The sequence below is a fragment of the Vicia villosa genome, linkage group LG5 (genome assembly GCF_029867415.1).
Source record: "Vicia villosa cultivar HV-30 ecotype Madison, WI linkage group LG5, Vvil1.0, whole genome shotgun sequence".
NCBI classification, from domain to species: domain Eukaryota; kingdom Viridiplantae; phylum Streptophyta; class Magnoliopsida; order Fabales; family Fabaceae; genus Vicia; species Vicia villosa.
In genome coordinates this window covers 8768401-8780833 of record NC_081184.1, presented here as the reverse complement: position 1 = coordinate 8780833, position 12433 = coordinate 8768401, and the positions used below count along the sequence as shown (strand labels likewise).

The 12433-nt window shown below is 37.6% G+C and overlaps 2 pseudogenes; both read right to left on the bottom strand.

Annotated features, from left to right (window-relative positions):
• Nucleotides 1-88: 88 nt before the first annotated feature.
• On the bottom strand, nt 89-1474 carry LOC131604141 (protein NRT1/ PTR FAMILY 8.2-like; annotated as a pseudogene).
• A 426-nt stretch (nt 1475-1900) lies between these two features.
• On the bottom strand, nt 1901-3286 carry LOC131604140 (protein NRT1/ PTR FAMILY 8.2-like; annotated as a pseudogene).
• Nucleotides 3287-12433: the final 9147 nt, after the last annotated feature.

The following is a 12433-nucleotide window of genomic DNA, read 5'->3' as shown; positions in this document are numbered from 1 at the left end:
AAAAAATAAATGTTTTGTATCTAAAGCGATACATATATTGGTTTTGAAATTATTTTATAACTTGTTTTTTGCACGCACACACGGGAAGTTATAAACTTTTATTGTATGTATACCTCTTAGCAATCCATAGATATACAATGAATTTGATCACACTAAGAATAAGCCAATTAAATAATAAAGATGACCCTTATTCATATTATCTGGTAACCAACTAAGATTTCCATTTTTGTAGTAACTTTTGTGACAACAATAAAAAGAAATGTAGTCACATAGTTTCCCAATGCATTAATGGTCAGTGAAAGGGAAGATAACATACTTATCATTGCATCAGGTGCCTTGCCATAAAAGAAATACATCTGACCAAATCTTGTGAAAATTCAGCTGCACCAAAGAGGAAATACTGTACTACTTTCCAAAATAATGGAATAGGAATGGTATCGTGATTATAGTAGATATGTTTTTGAACTAAGTCGAGACATACGACTTTTAGATTGCTGACCACGATGATGGAAAAGATAGAGATGACTAGGCTTATTCGAATTCTTTGAATTTGTGTTAATCCGTTTTCATGGCAGGTATACTTTCTTGCAAAGGGGACAATGATACAATCATAGATTGGATCACAGAAGATGACACTTAGATGGTCAAAAAGGGAGAGGTGTATGTACGGAGCTTTAAACTTAGGATAATTTGTTGAACCATTGTATTGCCTTGTAACACAAATGTTATTCCCATTTGACTTAATACCACTGCAAAGGCTATTTGAGATGGCCAAACAGGAAGTATCCGGATAACCGATTTGAGCTCCTTAACATGTGTTACGGTGCAAAGCCTTTATGGATTGATACATCGCTAGTCTAGTATGATTATTTCTCTATTACTTCCTTATCCAAACACCTGGAATCATAACAGAATTTGAAGCCATCATTTTCATTGCAATACTACTTCTCATCACAAAAAGTAAATATCAACATGGTTTTGATATCTAACTTCAATTCATTTGTATGATCAAGTTTGCAGATCCCTTTGGTATTAAACTGCAAATTTGTAGTCTTATAAAGATACTTTTCATCTGGATCTTTCAGCGTATGTTTCTCAAATGTCACAAATATAACTTGACATTTGCTTGTAATGGGACTTTCACCATGTATTTGAAGTCTATACCATTGACTATCGATGGAGAAAATTATATAAGTGAAAACCATTGCAGTTGTAGGTACACTAGAACCCCAACCCCATCATGCTTTCATCTAAATCCAAACCAAGATCGACGAGCCAATGACTGCGCCAATATTGATTGAGAACTAAAGCCATTTGAAAAATAAATTTTCTTTTTCTTCTCCGTCTCATCATTGTCATCAAACTGGTCAGCACCAAAAGATGAGATGTGCGGTTTGATATCGTCGGTTACAAGAGCAATGAAGTTGAGTGATGTTAAACAAGCTAAATTTGACTTAATGTTGATGGAAACCATTAGCATCTCACAAAGCCTTCAATTTTGGTGCAACAACATAAAGAGTTAATAGTTTCATTCCCTGCAAAGTACACAAATAACTACGATTAAAAGGTCTAACCCACATATTAGTGTATCCTTTTATTCTTGACTATTGCTTAATTATGAATTTAATAAAAATATTTTATTAGATGAAAGATATTATATTTATTCATATATGTAGTAATTTTTGTTTATAATATGTAGTTTAATTATGGTATTGAACTAACATTACCATATGCCATAGATGTCTACAAAGATAATCAAAGTGTAAGCTTTACAAAAATAATCAATTTTAAATATGCAATGCATTAACATTAAAAAAATAAATGTTTTGTATCTAAAGCGATACATATATTGGTTTTGAAATTATTTTATAACTTGTTTTTTGCACGCACACACGGGAAGTTATAAACTTTTATTGTATGTATACCTCTTAGCAATCCATAGATATACAATGAATTTGATCACACTAAGAATAAGCCAATTAAATAATAAAGATGACCCTTATTCATATTATCTGGTAACCAACTAAGATTTCCATTTTTGTAGTAACTTTTGTGACAACAATAAAAAGAAATGTAGTCACATAGTTTCCCAATGAATTAATGGTCAGTGAAAGGGAAGATAACATACTTATCATTGCATCAGGTGCCTCGCCATAAAAGAAATACATCTGACCAAATCTTGTGAAAATTCAGCTGCACCAAAGAGGAAATAGTGTACTACTTTCCAAAATAATGGAATAGGAATGGTATCGTGATCATAGTAGATATGTTTTTGAACTAAGTCGAGACAAACGACTTTTAGATTGCTGACAACGATGATGGAAAAGACAGAGATGACTAGGCATATTCCAATTCTTTGAAGTTGTGTTAATCCGTTTTCATGGCAGGTATACTTTCTTGCAAAGGGGACAATGATGCAATCATTGATTGGATCACAGAAGATGACACTTAGATGGTCAAAAAGGGAGAGGTGTATGTACGGAGCTTTAAACTTAGGATAATTTGTTGAACCATTGTATTGCCTTGTAACACAAATGTTATTCCCATTTGACTTAATACTACTGCAAAGGCTATTTGTGATGGCCAAACAGGAAGTATCCGGATAACTGATTTGAGCTCCTTAACATGTGTTACGGTGCAAAGCCTCTATGGATTGGTACATCGCTAGTCTAGTATGATTATTTCTCTATTACTTCCTTATCCAAACACCTGGAATCATAACAGAATTCGAAGCCATCATTTTTACTGCAATACTACTTCTCATCACAAAAAGTAAATATAAACATGGTTTTGATATCTAACTTCAATTCATTGGTATTATCAAGTTTGCAGATCCCTTTGATATTAGACAGCAAATTTGTAGTCTTATAAAGATAATTTTCATCTGGATCTTTCAGCGTATGTTTCTCAAATATCACAAATATAACTTGACATTTGCTTGTAATGGGACTTTCACCATGTATTTGAAGTCTATACCATTGACTTTCGATGGAGGAAATTATATAAGTGAAAACCATTGCAGTTGTAGGTACACTAAAACCCCAACCCCATCATGCATTCATCTAAATCGAAACCAAGATCGACGAGCCAATGACTGCACCAATATTGATTGAGAACTAAAGCCATTTGAAAAATAAATTTTCTTTCTCTTCTCCGTCTCATCATTGTCATCAAACTGGTCAGCACCAAAAGATGAGATGTGCGGTTTGATATCATCGGTTCCAAGAGCAATGAAGTTGAGTGATATAAAACAAGCTAAATTTGACTTAATGTTGATGGAAACCATTAGCATCTCACAAAGCCTTCAATTTTAGTGCAACAACATAAAGAGTTAATAGTTTCATTCCCTACAAAGTACACAAATAACTACAATTAAAAGATCTAGCCCACATATTAGTGTATCCTTTTATTCTTGACTATTGCTTAATTATGAATTTAATAAAAATATTTTATAAGATGAAAGATATTATATTTATTCATATATGTAGTAATTTTTGTTTATAATATGTAGTTTAATTATGGTATTGAACTAACATTACCATATGCCATAGATGTCTACAAAGATAATCAAAGTGTAAGCTTTACAAAAATAATCAATTTTAAATATGCAATGCATTAACATTAAAAAGATAAATGTTTTGTATCTAAAGCGATACATATTGGTTTTGAAATTATTTTATAACTTGTTTTTTGCACGCACACACAGGAAGTTATAAACTTTTATTGTATGTATACCTCCTAGCAATCCATAGATATACAATGAATTTGATCACACTATGTGAGATTTTGGATCGAACTCTAGTATAGCCGAAGGGTAGCTTCTTGGTTCGACAGGGTTAAGCATGAAGTCGAAGGTTGTTCACATGCTTGTGTCGAAGATGCTAGGGTTGTTAGCATGTTAAATTAGGTTTTAGTGTTTAAACCCTAATTTGTTAAGTTAGCTTGTTTATTAAGTTGACTTGTGTAATGGGCCTTGTGGAAAAAGCCCATTAGTTAGTATGTTAGGTTTTATTATAAATAGCATACTAGTCTCTCATCATTGCTAAGCTGCAAATCCTAATTTAGGGTGAGAGAGGTTATTTGTTATTCTTGTAAACTTGTAATCTTGTTTTAAGAGAAAGTAAAAGAATAGCAGTTATAACCAATTATTGTGTTCTCCTCTTCTTCCTTGTCCTTTATTCATCCCTTATTTTATACTTTGTTCGTGGCATTGAATTCACAACAAATTGGTGCGGTGAGCGTAGAGAAGATGCCTTCAACAAAGTATGAGATTGAAAAGTTCACCGGAGTGAATGATTTCGGTCTGTGGCGCTTGAAGATGAAAGCCCTACTGGTTCAGCAGGGTTGTTTGGAAGCGTTGAAGGGAGAGGCAGCCATGAATGCAGAATTGACGGCAGCGGAGAAGAAGAATATGATCGAGAAAGCACACAGCGCAATTTTGTTGAGCCTTGGTGATAAGGTTCTCAGGCAGGTATCAAAGGAGACGACGGCATCAGGGTTATGGGTGAAACTTGAAAGTTTGTACATGACTAAATCGCTGGTAAATCGACTCTACCTGAAGCAAGCTTTGTATTCATTCAAGATGATTGAAGACAAAGTATTGGCTGAGCAGTTGGATATGTTCAACAAGCTGATTCTTGATCTTGAAAATATTGATGTGAAAATCGATGATGAAGATCAAGCGCTGTTACTATTGTGTTCTTTGCCTCGATCACATGCTCACTTCAAAGAAACTCTCTTGTATGGAAGGGAGTCCCTGACGTTTGAAGAAGTTCAATCAGCCTTGTACTCTAAGGACTTGAATGAACGAAAGGAGCATAAACCTTCGACTGTTGGCGAAGGTTTGGCCGTTAAAGGAAAACTCTTACGGAAGGATGGTAAGTTCGACAAGAAGAAAGGCAAAAGCCAGTCGAAGACTTACAGTGGCGAAGCATCTGGCATTCGATGCTACCATTGTAAAAAGGAGGGTCACACAAGAAAGGTGTGCCCTGAACGCTTGAAATATCATGGAGGTAAGGATAATGGCAACGCTGCCATTGTTCAAGATGATTTCGAATCATCTGATGTTCTTGTGGTTTCAAGCAGTGACTCTAAGAAGGAGTGGATTATGGATTCAGGTTGCACTTGGCACATGACTCCAAACAAAGACTTGTTCGAGGAATTATGTGATCAAGATGGTGGATCAGTATTGCTGGGAAACAACAAGGCTTGCAAGATTGCAGGTGTTGGATCTGTGAGATTCAAGCTCCATGATGAGTCAATAAGGTTGTTGACTGAAGTCAGGTATGTTCCTGATTTGAAGAGAAATCTGCTTTCTCTTGGTGAATTCGACAAGAAAGGATATGTTTTCCAAGGAGAGAAAAGTATCCTAAGAGTCATGAAAGGTTCGAAGGAAGTCTTGAGAGGCGTGAAGAAACAAGGCTTGTATACCCTTGAGGCTGAAGTTGTAAGTGGTTCGACAAATGTTGCATCCACGAAACCTTTGTCGAAAACAGAAATCTGGCACATGAGATTGGGCCATGTCAGTGAAAGGGGTCTAGTCGAATTAGGGAAACAAAATCTGCTTGGTGGAGACAAAGTCGAAAAGCTGAAGTTTTGTGAACCCTGTGTACTTGGAAAATCTTGCAGAGTGAAGTTCAACAAAGGCAAACAAAGAACACATGGATCACTTGATTACATCCATGCTGATCTTTGGGGGCCTGCAAGGTGTCCATCACATTCAGGAGCAAGGTATTTTCTATCCATAGTAGATGATTATTCCAGAAAATTATGGGTATTCATCCAGAAGACTAAGGATGAAACTTTTGAGAATTTCAAAAGTTGGAAGACTCTGGTTGAAAATCAGACTGGCAGAAAGGTCAAGAGGTTGAGAACCGACAATGGCCTTGAATTTTGCAATGAGGCATTCGACAGTTTTTGTGCTGCCTCTGGTATTGCAAGGCATAGAACTACTGCAGGTACTCCACAGCAAAATGGTTTGGCTGAAAGGTTTAATCGAACTATTTTGGAGAGAGTCAGATGCATGTTGACTAGTGCAGGGTTAACAAAGGTGTTCTGGGCTGAGGCTGTTTCGACAGCAACATATCTGATAAACAGATGTCCTTCGACAGCGTTAGATATGAAGACACCTGAAGAAGTTTGGTCGGGACATCCACCAGATCTCGACAAACTGAGAGTATTTGGCTGCGTAGCCTATGCTCACATTAGGCAAGATAAGGTCGAACCTAGAGCTCTGAAATGCATGTTCATGGGATACCCTGAAGGAGTCAAAGCTTATAGGCTATGGTGCCTAGAGCCAGGTCACAGGAGGTGTATCACCAGTCGAGATGTAGTTTTCAATGAAGCTGAAATGGCTTTTAAGAAAACTAATGATGTTGGTCGAAGTACAGAAACATCTGACGAAGAGCTGGAACAGGTAGAGATTCCTGTTGAGGTGGAGCATGTTGATGCTGAATTGCATATCCCAGATGAAGTCGAAGAAGAAGCAGAAGATGCTGAAGTTGAGGAAACTGACGATGACTACCTATTGTCGAGAGATAGGTCGAGAAGAGTCATCAAGCCACCTCAGAGACTTGGATATGCAGATCTTATAGCTTATGCCTTAATCTCTGCAAGTGAGGTTCTAGACGAAGAACCTAGAGACTATAAGGAAGTTATGAGGAGTCGAAATAAGACTGAATGGCTGAAGGCCATGGATGATGAGATGAAATCTCTTCATGATAATCATACTTGGGAACTGATCAAGAAACCTGTTGGGGCAAGGTTAGTCAGCTGTAAATGGATTTTCAAAGTTAAGGAAGGAATTGAAGGAGTGACGTCGAAAAGATACAAGGCAAGGTTAGTTGCAAGGGGTTTCACTCAGAAAGAAGGTGTCGACTTCAATGATGTGTTTTCTCCTGTTGTGAAGCATAGGTCCATTCGAATGTTGCTTGCCATGGTGGCACAGTTCGATCTTGAACTGGAACAGATGGATGTGAAGACTGCGTTCTTGTATGGTGATCTAGATGAAACGATCCTGATGAGGCAACCTGAAGGGTATGTCGAAAAGGGGAAGGAAGATTATGTGTGCAAGTTAAAGAGATCTTTGTATGGGCTGAAACAATCTCCTCGACAGTGGAATAGGAGATTCGACAAGTTCATGGCAAGCATAAGTTTCATTAGAAGTCAGTTCGACCACTGCGTTTACTTCAGATTTCGACCTGGTAATTCATTTGTTATTTTGTTGCTTTATGTGGATGATATTCTCATAGCAAGCAACAATGTTGAAGATGTGATGAGGGTGAAGGCTGAACTCAATAAGGAGTTCGATATGAAGGATCTGGGAGCTGCTTCCAGGATTCTTGGAATTGACATTCGAAGAGATAGAAAGAAGTCGAAGTTATGTCTATCTCAAGAGGCATATCTACGGAAGATTCTTGAAAAGTTTGGTATGTCGAATTCAAAGCCAGTTGTGACTCCAACAAACCCTCAATTCAAGCTGAGTATTGATCAGTGTCCCAGTACTGATGTGGAAAGAGCCTATATGAATAGCATCCCATATGCTAATATAGTTGGTTCTTTGATGTATGCTATGGTTTGTACTAGACCCGACATAGCATACGCAGTAAGTCTTGTAAGCAGGTACATGGCGAATCCTGGAAAGGCTCACTGGCAAGCATTGAAGTGGATTTTAAGGTACATAAATGGGTCTCTGAATAGAGTCCTAATTTATGGTGGAGCCTTGGGTGAAGATGGTAAAGCAGTAATCGAAGGATATGTCGACTCTGATTATGCAGGTTGTATGGATTCCAGGAAACCTATTTCTGGATATGTTTTCACTATGTTTGGCACAGCAATTAGTTGGAAAGCAACACTTCAGAAGGTTGTTGCTCTATCAACCACTGAAGCGGAGTACATTGCATTAACTGAAGCTGTGAAAGAAGCATTGTGGCTTGAAGGTTTTGCGAAGGAGCTGAAACTTCAAGGTCGAGGTATCACTGTTAAATGTGATAGTCAAAGTGCAATACACCTGTCGAAGAATTCAGCCTATCATGAGCGAACTAAGCACATTGATGTGAGGCTGCATTTCGTCAGAGGAGTAATCGAGCGTGGAGAAGTCCAAGTGCTGAAGGTTTCGACTGAAGACAATGCTGCTGATATGATCACCAAGACATTGTCGAGTTGCAAGTTTTTCCACTGTATGCAGTTGATAAAGCTGCATGAAGAAAGCTAGTTTGTTCCCTTGATGTTGTAGAGTTAGATCCAAGGTGGAGATTTGTGAGATTTTGGATCGAACTCTAGTATAGCCGAAGGGTAGCTTCTTGGTTCGACAGGGTTAAGCATGAAGTCGAAGGTTGTTCACATGCTTGTGTCGAAGATGCTAGGGTTGTTAGCATGTTAAATTAGGTTTTAGTGTTTAAACCCTAATTTGTTAAGTTAGCTTGTTTATTAAGTTGACTTGTGTAATGGGCCTTGTGGAAAAAGCCCATTAGTTAGTATGTTAGGTTTTATTATAAATAGCATACTAGTCTCTCATCATTGCTAAGCTGCAAATCCTAATTTAGGGTGAGAGAGGTTATTTGTTATTCTTGTAAACTTGTAATCTTGTTTTAAGAGAAAGTAAAAGAATAGCAGTTATAACCAATTCTTGTGTTCTTATTCTCTTCCCTAATTCCCTATTATATTTTGTTATTGGTATCGTTTTTCACAACACACTAAGAATAAGCCAATTAAATAATAAAGATGACCCTTATTCATATTATCTGGTAACCAACTAAGATTTCCATTTTTGTAGTAACTTTTGTGACAACAATAAAAAGAAATGTAGTCACATAGTTTCCCAATGCATTAATGGTCAGTGAAAGGGAAGATAACATACTTATCATTGCATCAGGTGCCTTGCCATAAAAGAAATACATCTGACCAAATCTTGTGAAAATTCAGCTGCACCAAAGAGGAAATACTGTACTACTTTCCAAAATAATGGAATAGGAATGGTATCGTGATTATAGTAGATATGTTTTTGAACTAAGTCGAGACATACGACTTTTAGATTGCTGACCACGATGATGGAAAAGATAGAGATGACTAGGCTTATTCCAATTCTTTGAATTTGTGTTAATCCGTTTTCATGGCAGGTATACTTTCTTGCAAAGGGGACAATGATACAATCATAGATTGGATCACAGAAGATGACACTTAGATGGTCAAAAAGGGAGAGGTGTATGTACGGAGCTTTAAACTTAGGATAATTTGTTGAACCATTGTATTGCCTTGTAACACAAATGTTATTCCCATTTGACTTAATACCACTGCAAAGGCTATTTGTGATGGCCAAACAGGAAGTATCCGGATAACCGATTTGAGCTCCTTAACATGTGTTACGGTGCAAAGCCTTTATGGATTGATACATCGCTAGTCTAGTATGATTATTTCTCTATTACTTCCTTATCCAAACACCTGGAATCATAACAGAATTTGAAGCCATCATTTTCATTGCAATACTACTTCTCATCACAAAAAGTAAATATCAACATGGTTTTGATATCTAACTTCAATTCATTTGTATGATCAAGTTTGCAGATCCCTTTGGAATTAAACTGCAAATTTGTAGTCTTATAAAGATACTTTTCATCTGGATCTTTCAGCGTATGTTTCTCAAATGTCACAAATATAACTTGACATTTGCTTGTAATGGGACTTTCACCATGTATTTGAAGTCTATACCATTGACTATCGATGGAGAAAATTATATAAGTGAAAACCATTGCAGTTGTAGGTACACTAGAACCCCAACCCCATCATGCTTTCATCTAAATCCAAACCAAGATCGACGAGCCAATGACTGCGCCAATATTGATTGAGAACTAAAGCCATTTGAAAAAAAAATTTCTTTTTCTTCTCTGTCTCATCATTGTCATCAAACTGGTCAGCACCAAAAGATGAGATGTGCGGTTTGATATCGTCGGTTACAAGAGCAATGAAGTTGAGTGATATTAAACATGTTGTGAAAAACGATACCAATAACAAAGTATAATAGGGAATTAGGGAAGAGAATAAGAACAGAAGAATTGGTTATAACTGCTATTCTTTTACTTTCTCTTAAAACAAGATTACAAGTTTACAAGAATAACAAATAACCTCTCTCACCCTAAATTAGGATTTGCAGCTTAGCAATGATGAGAGACTAGTATGCTATTTATAATAAAACCTAACATACTAACTAATGGGCTTTCTCCACAAGGCCCATTACACAAGCCAACTTAATAAACAAGCTAACTTAACAAATTAGGGTTTAAACACTTAAACCTAATTTAACATGCTAACAACCCTAGCATCTTCGACACAAGCATGTGAACAACCTTCGACATCATGCTTAACCCTGTCGAACCAAGAAGCTACCCTTCGGCCATACTAGAGTTTGATCCAATATCTCACAAATCTCCACCTTGGATCTAACTCTACAACATCAAGGGAACACACTAGCTTTCTTCATGCAGCTTTATCAACTGCATACAGTGGAAAAACTTGCAACTCGGCAATGTCTTGGTGATCATATCAGCAGCATTGTCTTCAGTCGAAACCTTCAGCACTTGGACTTCTCCACGCTCGTTTACTCCTCTGACGAAATGCAGCCTCACATCAATGTGCTTAGTTCGCTCATGATAGGCTGAATTCTTCGACAGGTGTATTGCACTCTGACTATCACATTTAACAGTGATACTTCGACCTTGAAGTTTCAGCTCCTTTGCAAAACCTTCAAGCCACAATGCTTCTTTCACAGCTTCAGTGAGAGCAATATATTCAGCTTCAGTGGTTGATAGAGCAACAACCTTCTGAAGAGTTGCTTTCCAACTAATTGCTGTGCCAAACATAGTGAAAACATACCCAGAAATAGACTTTCTAGAATCCATACAACCTGCATAATCAGAGTCGACATATCCTTCTATTACTGCTTTACTATCTTCACCCAAGGCTCCACCATAAATTAGGACTCTATTCAGAGACCCATTTATGTACCTTAAAATCCACTTCAATGCTTGCCAGTGAGCCTTTCCAGGATTCGCCATGTACCTGCTTACAAGACTTACTGCGTATGCTATGTCGGGTCTAGTACAGACCATAGCATACATCAAAGAACCGACTATATTAGCATATGGGATGCTATTCATATAGGCTCTTTCGACATCAGTACTGGAACACTGATCAATACTCAGCTTGAATTGAGGGTTTGTTGGAGTCACAACTGGCTTCGAATTCGACATACCAAACTTTTCAAGAATCTTCCGTAGATATGCCTCTTGAGATAGACATAACTTCGACTTCTTTCTATCTCTTCGAATGTCAATTCCAAGAATCCTGGAAGCAGCTCCCAGATCCTTCATATCGAACTCCTTATTGAGTTCAGCCTTCACCCTCATCACATCTTCAACATTGTTGCTTGCTATGAGAATATCATCCACATAAAGTAACAAAATAACAAATGAATTACCAGGTCGAAATCTGAAGTAAACGCAGTGGTCGAACTGACTTCTAATGAAACTTATGCGTGCCATGAACTTGTCGAATCTCCTATTCCACTGTCGAGGAGATTGTTTCAGCCCATACAAAGATCTCTTTAACTTGCACACATAATCTTCCTTCCCCTTTTCGACATACCCTTCAGGTTGCCTCATCAGGATCGTTTCATCTAGATCACCATACAAGAACGCAGTCTTCACATCCATCTGTTCCAGTTCAAGATCGAACTGTGCCACCATGGCAAGCAACATTCGAATGGACCTATGCTTCACAACAGGAGAAAACACATCATTGAAGTCGACACCTTCTTTCTGAGTGAAACCCCTTGCAACTAACCTTGCCTTGTATCTTTTCGACGTCACTCCTTCAATTCCTTCCTTAACTTTGAAAATCCATTTACAGCTGACTAACCTTGCCCCAACAGGTTTCTTGATCAGTTCCCAAGTATGATTATCATGAAGAGATTTCATCTCATCATCCATGGCCTTCAGCCATTCAGTCTTATTTCGACTCCTCATAACTTCCTTATAGTCTCTAGGTTCTTCGTCTAGAACCTCACTTGCAGAGATTAAGGCATAAGCTATAAGATCTGCATATCCAAGTCTTTGAGGTGGCTTGATGACTCTTCTTGACCTATCTCTCGACAATAGGTAGTCATCGTCAGTTTCCTCAACTTCAGCATCTTCTGCTTCTTCTTCGACTTCATCTGGGATATGCAATTCAGCATCAACATGCTCCACCTCAACAGGAATCTCTACCTGTTCCAGCTCTTCGTCAGATGTTTCTGTACTTCGACCAACATCATCAGTTTTCTTAAAAGCCATTTTAGCTTCATTAAAAACTACATCTCGACTGGTGATACACCTCCTGTGACCTGGCTCTAGGCACCATAGCCTATAAGCTTTGACTCCTTCAGGGTATCCCATGAACATGC